This window comes from Podarcis erhardii (genome assembly GCF_964252035.2).
Source record: "Podarcis erhardii genome assembly, chromosome: 7".
Taxonomy (NCBI): Eukaryota; Metazoa; Chordata; class Lepidosauria; order Squamata; family Lacertidae; genus Podarcis; species Podarcis erhardii.
Window position 1 is genome coordinate 55,884,965 of NC_138511.1, and position 12,102 is coordinate 55,897,066.

Consider the following 12,102-nt stretch of genomic DNA (forward strand, 5'->3'; position numbering starts at 1 on the left):
CCGTATTATCATCTCCACCTTGGAGATGGGGGTAGATTTAGCTATGGCTCAACTAAGATCACCTTGAGAATTTCACATTAAACCACAGCTGAAAACAAACTATTAGTTGATCGTGAATGAGCAGTGCGCTGGTACAGGCTGCTCAAAATTTTCCACAGTGCTGCTCCCCTGCTGCCGCTGCCATACTACAGACAAAACAAACCATATTCTGCTGTCCAAATCCGGGCTTGTGCTTTGCTTGGATGAAACAATGAACGGCAAGCTTAGAACGAACTTTGTGGTTTATTTGGAGTGACACAAACCACAAGCCTGGATGACACAACATGCCAGATTGTGGCTTGTTTCATCCACCGCACAGCAGCAACTGGGGAGACGTGCTGTGGGAGCTTCTGAATAGTGCATATCAGTATGCTCCCCCTTCACATTAAATGATAGCTTGTTTTAAACCATGGTTTAACGTGATATGTGAAATAGGCCAGAATGTTGACTGATGGATAAGATCGTAGGGAGGAGCCTGCCAGATTAGGCCAGTGGCCCATCTAGTCCAGCATCCTGTTCTCACAGTGGCCAACCAGATCACTGAAGGAAGCCCACAAGCAGAATGTGAGCACAATAGTACTTTCCCTTCCTGTAGTTTCCAGCAACAGGTTTTCAGAAGCATTTACTGCCTCAGGCTGTGGAGACACAGCACAGCTATCGTGGCTAGTAGCTGTTGATAGCCTCCTCCTCCACTAAATTGGTGGCCAGCACTGCCTCCTGTGGGAGGCAGTTCCATAGTTTTAACTCTTCATTGAATGAAGTAGTACTTTCTTTCATCTGCCCCGAATCTTCCACCAGATTCTTAGTTTCTGGTGTTCTGACACACACATGTGGCTGAATCGGAAAAAGCGATGGCTTGGACCAGAGATTTAAACTTGTGGGCCCCCAGTTGTCCTTTGTGCTGAGCAGTGGCTAGATGGAGTCTAACAACATCTGGATGAGCAGTGGTCCCTTACGATGGTAAGCTTGGCATTCTTGACATGAAAAGTAGCTTCACTTGCTATTAATGCAATGGAACTAGCTTCTTTAAAAATCTGGTCAAACCAGCCAAACTGTGCTTTGATTGTGACACAATTAATTCATTCCTGGCGAAGTATGATAAGCCAACCTGGCGTGTTTTGGCAAAACAGCCTGACAAAGATGGTACGTTATGGGGAACAGACTGAGGGATGGACCTGTTCATTCACATCCAAAATGTGTTTTGAATATTCCAGAGCCATCAATTATGGGTTAACAGGCAGTACACCCTCTTCCTCTAGAGTAGCTCACTCTCAAGTTTGAGGAAATTAGCAAAACCCTGTTTGGGAACATGATTTTATTTAATTAATTTATATACCTCCCTTCATGTGAAGATCTCAGAGCAGTTCATAACTGGAGACTGCTATTTTTGCTCTTTACTGCCTATTTATTAATTGCTCTGTTTTACTGAATTGTGGTTCTATTTCCAGATATTTTCAGAAATTTGACTCCTCCTCCCCTTCACCTCCAAATCCCAGAAGACTGGGTTAATTTTCAGGGTATGATGGACTAAATATGTGAGGTTGGTTAGGGGAATTTCATCCTGATATGCCAAGTGGTAGTGCCTTTATGCTGTATGATCTAATAACAGGTAACAACTGGAAGATCTGATTAACAGAAATCAGGTAAAATGGAGAAAGGCCCTCAGCACTCTAAATATTATATTTCCAGCAAGCATCTGACAATAACATTGAGATTTGCAACAATAATAACATTGAGATTATGGACTAACTAACATCTCTGAAGGCATTATGAATGGATCAATAAAGTATAAGGGGCCAATTGCCTGTGCTTTATAAATCATTATGAGAGGCAGAAGACACAGAAAACAGAACGAAGCAGATGCGAGAGGGAAGTCCGATTTCTTGCTGCAATCCTGCATGCACTCTCCTGGAAATAAGCTGCACTATGCAGAGTGGGAGTTACTTTTAAGTAAACATGCATAGGGTCACACTGGGGCTGGGCAACCATTACAAGATAGGTGCCCATCACTGTAAACCATTAGTGCCCATAACAGTAAACTGTGGTCAATGGGATGCACCAAACACAGAGATCCTTTCCAAGAGCAACAAACAATTTGCTCAGATAAATCATGACTGGCAAGCCAAGTATAAACCTTGGCTTAATGTTGTGGTTTGGCCGAAGAAAAACAAAGCACAACCCCTGGTTCAGATTTAATGCTAAGCCAGGAGTCATAGTCTGTCGCTCTGATGGTAAACTACTAACCATTGTTTACCGTGACGTAAAAATGCTGTCTTTGTAATACATGCAAGATTTAATGTTGTTAACAGTTATTGTTCTTTAAAACTCCTGTTATTTATTATTATTAGTACCTTAGCTCACTGTTCGCTTTCAGGCTGATGAATTCTTTAAAAATAGAATTTCATGAGTTTGCCATTTAGAGGGATTAGGGAATGACTGGGTTGTATCTACAGCCAGGCCTACTCAGGGTAGATCCATTGAAAGCAACGGACATGAATAACATCGGTTCTGTAATTCCAGCAGGTCTACCCTGAGTAGAACATAGCTGCATACAGCCCTACATTATAATTTATTATACATTGCCTTTGTTGTGCACAAGGCCTGACAGAGTACACAAGTCAGGTCCCAACTCCAAGGGAAACCATAGAGAAAGGAGAGAGAGGTGGAGATAGAGGTAATGAAGGGAAAGACGGGCAATTATTTCAGTTACACATGCTTAAAAAATATTAAATACTAAATAAAATTATTGGACGTAAAACACCTTTCAAGACCAGGAGCAAGCCATCTCTTTTAAGGGTTTTGATAAATCCAAAAACCCAAGATTTACTTGGGACTTTACTGGAAAGATAATTTCCTATCCTATGCAAGTTTACTTGTAAGTAAGACCCAAGGAGCTCAGTAAAAGTTATTCCTGGATGAGTATATATAAGGACTGCAGCTACAGGCAATGCATCTGTCCCCAGTGGGGAAAATAAAAATCCCACTCAACTCAGCAGGGCTTAATTACAAGTAGTTCAGGCTGGATATTTTTAACTGTCAAGGCACTCTAACTGAAATTTAGGTTATAATGGAGATGGCGAGCAATGTAGGTGGGGATGCGGGAGGAAAGTTAAGTGCCCTGGATCAAGACCTGCATATATTCCAGTTTTACTTCTCAGAGGGCTTTTTCCTTATTGCCCAATTAAGTGCATGTGCGTAAGAACTTAAAAAGTTAGGAGAATCCCTCCCACCTTATTTCTTCAAACAGACGCCTTCACCAACCACATAGGAACCTTAAGCATTGTTACCTTTCTTTCAGTCTGCAAAAGCTGGTGACAGAATCATTGAATCGTAGAGTGAGAAGGGACCTCCTGGGTCATCTAGTCCAACCCTCTGCAACGCAGGAATCACACCTGAAGATTCCCCGACAGACGGCCACCCAACCTCTGCTTAAAAACCTCCGATGAAGGAGAGTCCACTGCCTTCTGAAGGAGTCCGATCCACTGTTGAACAACTCTGACGGCCAGAAAGTTCTTCCTACACTTTAGTAAAAAAATCTCCTTTATTGTCATTTAAACCCACTGTAGGTCTCAATAAAAATGAGCTGGCTTCCATCTTGGTCATGAAAGGTGTTGCTAAAAAGCTTAGTATCAGTGACATTGTAAATATCCTCTAACAACTACATATTTATCTAGTAAGGTGAACCAAGCCAAGGTTTAGGGGACGCAGGCAAGACCATTCTTTAGAATGAGTGTGGGGAGCCACTGGTCCTCTTGCTGTTACTGAACTACAATGCCCATCAACCTCAGCAAGAACAGCCAAGGGTGATGGGAGTTGTAGTCCAACAACATCTGGAGGTCCAAAAGTTCTGCGTTGTTAACAGGAGTGACTCTTGTTTATTGTGCCAAGAGGTATGGGAAAACCTCAGGATAAGCTGAGGTCTTCCACCCTCCCTGGTTCCTGATACAAAGCCAGCCAAAGTGTGTATCTGCTAATTGGCTGTCATAGAGCTCTGGCGGAGAACAGAAGAAGAGCCTGCTGGGTCAGCCCAATGCCCCATCTATTCCACCATCCTGTTCTCACAGTGGCCAACCTGTGAGGAATGTGAAAGGATTGAAGCTCAAGAAACCTCCCCCCCCCCGCCCCCATCCTGTGGTTTCCAGCAACTGGTATTCAGGAGCATTGTTGCTTCCTAAGAGAAGATGCTTGCCTGAAGACCCTATTTGCATACCACACACCTTTGTGATCACCACCCATGAGAAGCCTGAAGTCCTGCAAGTCCTCTCTCCCTCCACCACTGTTCTAGGAAAACCCCTTCTCTCTTATTTCCGAACGCTGGAGGATCAAACCCCAAACTTAAAACCATGTTGAACCCTTCTAGACCGCAAGCAGTTTGTTTGTTTGTTTACAGTGGTACCTCAGGTTAAGAACTTAATTTGCTCTGGGGGTCTGTTCTTAACCTGAAACTGTTCTTAACCTGAAGCACCACTTTAGCTAATAGGGCCTTCTGCTGCTGCCACTGCGCGATTTCTGTTCTCATCCTGAAGCAAAGTTCTTAACCAGAGGTACTATTTCTGGGTTAGCGGAGTCTGTAACCTGAAGCGTCTGTACCCCGAGGTACCACTGTACTGCATTTATGTGTCTCCTTTCCCCCTCCAAAGTGTGCAGGGTAGTACACATTATTCTCCTCCTCCTCATTTAATCCCCACAGCAACCCTGAGTGGGGATTTGAACCCTGGTCTCCCTAGTCCCACACTCTGACCACTACACCATACTGGCTTTGCTCCACGTCCCTGCACCCTAATTCTCCTTTGCCCCCATCAGTGCTTATCAATTTTATACTTAATCAGTTAAGGCTCAAGGGGACCCAGTAAAGAATAGGTTCCCCTCAGCTCCCTGTCACAGAGGAGATTCCTTTGCCTTGAAGTCCAAGTTGGCTTTCACCTTTAGATGATCAGGGCGAGAAGTCAAGAGAATCCTGGTGTATTTCGGCTACCTAATTCTAAGGGAGACTGCTAAGTGGTTCCTCTTGTTACCCTTGCATCTGGGAAGTATATCAATGCCTCTAAGAGCCACTGAAAGAGGATACAAACATATGCTCGCCTGTGGAATAGGCAAAATCTCTGGCTCTTCCTCTCTCACCAGCTCCTAACCCATTCTTTACCTCTTGGTCTACCTCACTAATGAGATTTCCCACGCTACCCTGGTTAGATGGTACTTTGCACCTAGAACGTTTTCACTTCTCCAATTTGCTGGCTTTTATGTCCACTGTACATCTCCCCTCCTCTTCCTTATTTGGCTAAAGAGTCACTGCCCTCTCCTTTTGAATTATCCTCAAATCGCTGCTCCTTCCCCATTTTTTCTCTCTTACCTTTTGCTTATTAACTTCAAGCACCCCTGCCTCTGGAGTTTTAACGACAGAGCTGCCAATTGGGTTCAATGTTCTGTATGCGTTACTATTTTTATTGCATTGGTTGTTGTTATGATCATCATTAAGAATATCTTTTGGTTGCATTACTCCAAAACAACTCTAAGCAACATACAATCACAACAGAAACATTAAAAGCAATAAATATTAAAAGCCTAAAAAAATCCAAACAAACACATCTATACAAACAAAAGGCAGGTCTAGAAGATCCTGTCCCACCAAAAAAGACCACATTCACATAAAAGCCCCTTCACTTAAGGGCCAAAACAAACGCCCAGGTAAACAGGGAAGTTTTTGCGTGGTGCCTAAACTAGACAAAGAGGGCGCCAGGAGAGCATCCTTGGGGAAAACATTCTACAAGAGGGGAGTCACCACTGAGAAGGTGCTTTATACCAGGGGTGGGGAACCTGTGGCCCTCCCAACGTTGTTGGATTCTAACTCTCATACGTTCCAGCCATCGTGGTCAATGGTCAGGGATGGTGGGGCTTGGAAATCCAGCAAGATCTGGATTGCTGGAGGGATCTCATTTTCTCCTCACAGCAACCCTGCAAGGTAGGCTAGGGTGAGAGAGTGTGGCTTGCTCAAGGATGGATTTGAACGCAGAGCTCGCTGGGACAAGCCCACATCCAACTCGACACAGGCGTAAGAAGTCTGACCTGCCTTGAAGGTTTGTTTCCTGAGATAACGTTATCTCACAAATATCCTAAGAAGTTATTATTATTTATTTCATAAAAAATTTATACACTGCTTAATGGAGGGGGTGGTGGTTAACCATCAAAGCAGCAGCTTACAAAAAGAAAAGATAAAATAAAATAATCAATAGGAAAAAACTAACAGCAGTAATTAAAACAAAATAAAAAAATTCCTTCCAGTAGCACCTTAAAGACCAACTGAGTTAGTTCTAGGTATGAGCTTTCGTGTGCATGCACACTTCTTCAGATACACTGAAACAGAAGTCACCGGACCTTTCTATATAGTGAGAAGGTGGGGAGGGGTATTACTCAGAAGGGTGGTGGGAATGGGTGATTGGCAGATAGCTGCGATGAGCCTGTTGACGACTCTTAACGACTGCAATAGGTCTAACAGGAAAAAGCAAGGGGTGAGAAGGTGAAAAATGGCTTTGTCATGTATAATGAGATAAGAATCCAATGTCTTTGTTCAAACCAGGTCTCTCCATAGTTTTAAGTTTGGTGATAAGTTGCAATTCAGCAGCTTCTCTTTCCAGTCTATTTCTGGAAAGAGAAGCTGCTGAATTGCAACTTATCACCAAACTTAAAACTATGGAGAGACCTGGTTTGAACAAAGACATTGGATTCTTATCTCATTATACATGACAAAGCCATTTTTCACCTTCTCACCCCTTGCTTTTTCCTGTTAGACCTATTGCAGTCGTTAAGAGTCGTCAACAGGCTCATCGCAGCTATCTGCCAATCACCCATTCCCACCACCCTTCTGAGTAATACCCCTCCCCACCTTCTCACTATATAGAAAGGTCCGGTGACTTCTGTTTCAGTGTATCTGAAGAAGTGTGCATGCACACGAAAGCTCATACCTAGAACTAACTCAGTTGGTCTTTAAGGTGCTACTGGAAGGAATTTTTTTATTTTGTTTTGACCATGGCAGACCAACACGGCTACCTATCTGTAGCAGTAATTAAAAACTTTCAAGAAGTTAAGATTACAACAGACTAAAAAAGACTGGCGCTTGCATCAACTTTCTCAACACCTCCGTAGGCTTCTCTAAATGAAAAAGCTTTTAGCAGGTCATGACAAGAGTACATTAAAGCACTTGCTTGATGTTACTAGGCAGGGAGTTCCAAAGTTTTTACAAATGCAGAATGGGTATTTTGTGGCACCGATATCAGTTCCAGTACAACTGCTTGAAGAGGTTAATTGGGAACATATGGGGTAAGGCGATGTCATAGGTGCTACAGTTAGTGCAAACATCAAATTACATTGTCAGTAAGTCTGCCAGTTAGCCATCATGTGAAGACAGGAAGGGAGTATCAGTGCCCTGTGATTCCTCCTAAACCTCTCTCCCTCTACTCAAAAACTCGGCCCAGTTCCCACTTTGGAACCAAGAAAAAAAAGGGGGGACAGCCTCTAGGGAAGAATCAGTGGAAGGGTTAAACTCCCCCTGCACTGCCACCACCAATTTGGCCCTGCAAATGCCCTTCCTGCTGCTACCCATGAATATAGTGGTGCCTCGCAAGACGAAAAGAATCTGTTCCGCGATTCTCTTCGTCTAGCGGTTTTTTCGTCTTGCGAAGCAAGCCCATTGACGGCTTAGCGGCTTAGCGCTATTAGCGGCTTAGCGGATAAGCAGATAAGCGGCTTAGAAAAAGGGGGGAGAAAGGGGAAAAAAGTCGGAAAAACTCTCAAGACATTTTCGTCTTGCGAAGCAAGCCCATAGGAAATTCGTTTTGCGAAGCGCCTCCAAAACGGAAAACCCTTTCGTCTAGCGGGTTTTTCGTCTTGCGAGGCATTCGTCTTGCGGGGCACCACTGTATATGGTGCGGGGCACCACTGTATACAGGGTCCTGCTAGGGCATGTCATTTTAGGGGATGAAATTTTATTTTTGCAAATTTCTTCAGTGAGGAGTCTGGCTATTCAAATCTGCTATTATTTTTGTGATTGGACAACATTTAGCTTGGTAAATCTATGTTTGATTGAAAAGCATATTAACTGCTCTTGGAAAACCAAAGCATTTTCATGATACCTTTTGAAAATTTCAGGTAATGCTAAATTAATATAATATAATATAATATAATATAATATAATATAATATAATATAATATAATAATAATACTGCAAGTTCTTGGCTATCATTTTTAATGATTTCTATGCAATTTTACACACATTTTATTTATCAAGCAAAGCTAAATTAAAATTAATGTAATCAAAATATCTTTTGAATTCCGAAGTCATATTACAACGTTTTAGAATCCCTCATTTTTGGAATTTGAAAGTTGAAAAATTCAGCATGCCCTAGGTCCCGCTCCCTACTGCCATTTGTCTGACTGTGATATTCAGACAAACAGATCATCCTCTTTGACTGGTCCTCCCCTAGAGGTTTGTACTGTAAACTTATTAGTTGTGATTCTTTCATTGCAAGGAGTTGGACTAGATGATCCTTGGGATTCCCTTCCAACTCTTCAGTTCTATGATTCACCACACCTAAATTAAACTTAGGAATTAATTTTCCTCAAGTCTCATTTTTCCATGTTTCATACTCGTTTCTCTTCAACAATTCCAGTGTGGATAATACTTTAAATATTTCCAGTTGTTATTTTCCCTCCTTTCTCCCCACTCCCGCTTTTTCCTTTAATCATGAAACAGATGTTTGGGGCTGCAGCACTTTCTATGAACTTCTGCGTACATAATATCAGTGGCTTCCAAACCTTCTGCCTTCAAGCAATTCTTCCAACATTGGCTTTGCAGCTAATGGACATGGACTGCATTCTGCCGGGGATTATGGGAATCCTGGAGGCTGCCTTACACTAAATCAGACCATGGGCCCATTAGGCTCAGGACTGACCACACTGACAAGCAACCGCCCTCCAAGAAAATGCCTTCTTCAGCTCTACAGGGAGATGATGGAGGCTGAACCTTGGACCTTCTGTACAACCAAGCATAAGAACACAAGAACATTCCTGCTGATCAGGCCTGGCCCATCTACTCTAGTCCAGCATGCTGTTCCTATAGTGGCCAACCAGATGCCTGAGGGAAACCCACAAAAAGGACCCGAGAACAAGATTCCTTTCTCCACCTGCGGTTTCAGAGCTGCTGGTATTCAGTGGCATTGATGTCTCCAACTGCAGAGGTAGAGCATAACCATCATGGCTAGTAGCCACTGGTGGCTCCGTCTTCCATGCATTTGTCTAATCCTGTTTAAAGCCATCCAAGATGGTGGCCACTGCCACTGCCTCCCGAGGCAGCCAGTTCCATAGTTTGCGCAGTGTGAAGTAGTACTTTCTTTTCTCTGTCCTTTATCTTCCAACATTCACCTTCGTTGGATGTCCACAAGTCCTTGTGTTATGAGGGAGAAGAACTTTTCTCTATCCACTTTCTCAGTGCCATACACAATTTCATAACCGTCTACCAGGTCGCCTCTTCCTCGCCTTTTCTCTAAACTAAAAAGTCCCAAATGCTGCAACCTATCTTTATAAGGGAGTCACTCCATCACCTTTATTTTAATTTTTTCATTCATTCATTTGGGTTGCCCTTTGAACCTTTTTCAACTCTGCAATATCCCTTTTTTAGGTGAGGCATGTGCTTCCATGGAGCTACAGAAGTGTTCCAGAGCACATGTAGAGTTCAGGCAGGACACAGTTGGCCCTTACTAGCACCATGAATTAAAAGCATGTCCTGCAATACACCCCACATCCCCACTACCCTCAGTATGACTTGGTAGGAGACCAACCATAGTCGACATGGGCCAAGCTCCCTTATATCTTCCTGGTCTCCTCATGGCCGGGAATGATGGGAGTTGTGGTCCAAGGCACCTGGAGGGTGTCAGGTTGACAAAGGCTGCCCTATGAGGCCCCACTGAAATGCACTATACATTTCAAACAGTGTCCTATCACTTTAAAGAGCAATGGCTTCCCCCCAAAGGATCCTGCGAGCCGTAGTTTGTTAAGGTGGCTGAGAGTTGTTGGGAGGCCACCTATTCCTTCTCTCAGAGCTAAAATCCCCAGAGTTCCCTGGGAAGAGGGCCTGATTGTTAAGCCATTCTGGGAACTGTAGCTCTCTGGGGGGTATAGGGGTCTCCTAACAACTCTCAGCACCCTTAACAAACTGTAGCTCCCAGAATTTTCTGGGGGAAGCCGTGACGGTTTAAAGTGATATCACAGCACTTTGAGTGTATTATGTGAATGTGGCCACCTATATCAGGAGTGGCCAACCTTTACTGACCCAAGGACCACAACGAGGACTGGCCAACTGTGAGGGCTGTATGCCTCCTTCGCACAGATGTGCATACACACATTCAGACGAACACACAATATTCAGACCCCAGCACTTTTGCTAATTAGCAAAGAAGCAGAATGGAGTTCAGGGATGGAAGGAAGTCCTTGCTTTACCTTTCCTCCCTCTTCTGAGGCTCCACCATCTTGGGAAACAGAAAGGAGCCCTTCTTCCTAAGACCTTCCTACAATAGCAGCACCCCAGAGGGAGAAAAAGGCCCCCTTGAAAGGTAAAAAGAGGCAACTGATTTAGAGACATGAGGTGTTTTGGACACCCAAGAAAGACCAACAACAGCTAGCAAAGGATGAGGAAGAGGAGCAAGCTGAACACAGATCAACAACAAAAATAAAATTCTTTTCTTTGCAAAAAAGGCAAATGTGGGAGGCACGTTTGTAGGGGGCAGATATGACCTGTGGGTCTGCTACCCCCACACAGAAGAGTTTTTGAAGAACCCAGTTTGAAAGCCTCACAACCCAAATCTCTCACTTGCATTGTTATATTAAGCATATTTATGCACTGGGCTGATGCTGTCGCAATAAACTTCAAATCAGCACCTTCAAATAAACAGCCCCTTAGAAATCAGACAGCAGGGCAGCGTAATTAATCATCTTCGTAGTTTAAATGATAAATATTTCAGGCCATGATTCTTTCCTACAGGTCATTAAAGTATTCCACTCCATCTACCCCGGAATGAAATCACAGCCATAGTGCAGGATATCTCTACTTTGGGTTTAAAGGTTTGCCAGAATCAATGCAAAAAACTCAAATTCAAAAAGAAATTGCACAAAAAAATTGAGCTTTCAGCAAACACTTTATCCTTCTGAGAAGAAATCATATTTCCATATTATAGAAGTAAAGGTCATGTATCATACATGTATTATCTCACAGCCAAACTTTAGCTGCTTCGGCAGAGACGGGGTACCTGTGCCCCTTCAAATGTTGTTGGGACTCCAGTTCCCATCAGCCCCAGCCAGCATGGCCAATAGCCACAGATGATGGGAGTTGTAGCCCAGCAGGACCTGCACTGAGGGGCTCCAATACATTACGCACCAAAACAAACCCAGGTTTGCTACCAAGTGTATTCTTGACAGTGACAGGGAAGCTGCAGACAATCCTGGCCCTCTGAGCAGTGAACCTATGTGATCTACGTGAGCAATCATGTGCCTGTCTCACCCATACGCTGCATGTTTAGGTGCACACTTATAATGTGTGAAGCAGAACCTCTGACAGCCGAAGCAAACATGGAGTCAGATCAACAGACCCAGGAAGACATTCACTGGAAAGTTCTTGCACAATGAACCTACAAAAAGCAATTAAGGATTTTCTCAACAGCACAGAAACCATGCACTGGGCTTGTGTAGGAATCTTTCTAACAGATTTATCCCTCCGTCTGCAGACCTGGTACCAATTCTGAGACCTGAAGGATCTTCTTTTAATGAGAGCTTTGAAAGTTTTGCATATGTAGCTTCCTCTTTTTTCAACTGTGAGTCTCTGAATCATTATAAAGTATGAACCAAGCCATTACATCACACATTTGGACCAGTGAATTGCAACCCACCCCCATCTATCTGATGCCGACATATTCTGATGCAAATAAAAATCAAATCCCATCCATCATTCAGTTTTTTGGGGGGGACCCCTAAAACTTAATCCAAACACCTTCCCAGGACAGCCTCCTCCCCAGAAACTCA

General features: G+C 43.5%; 1 protein-coding gene across 5 annotated transcripts in view; it reads right to left on the minus strand.

The window, feature by feature from the left end:
* KCTD15 (potassium channel tetramerization domain containing 15) overlaps window positions 1–12,102 on the minus strand; it is a 70,399-nt gene that overhangs the window by 49,420 nt on the left and 8,877 nt on the right. The gene's annotated exons all lie outside the window — the stretch shown is intronic.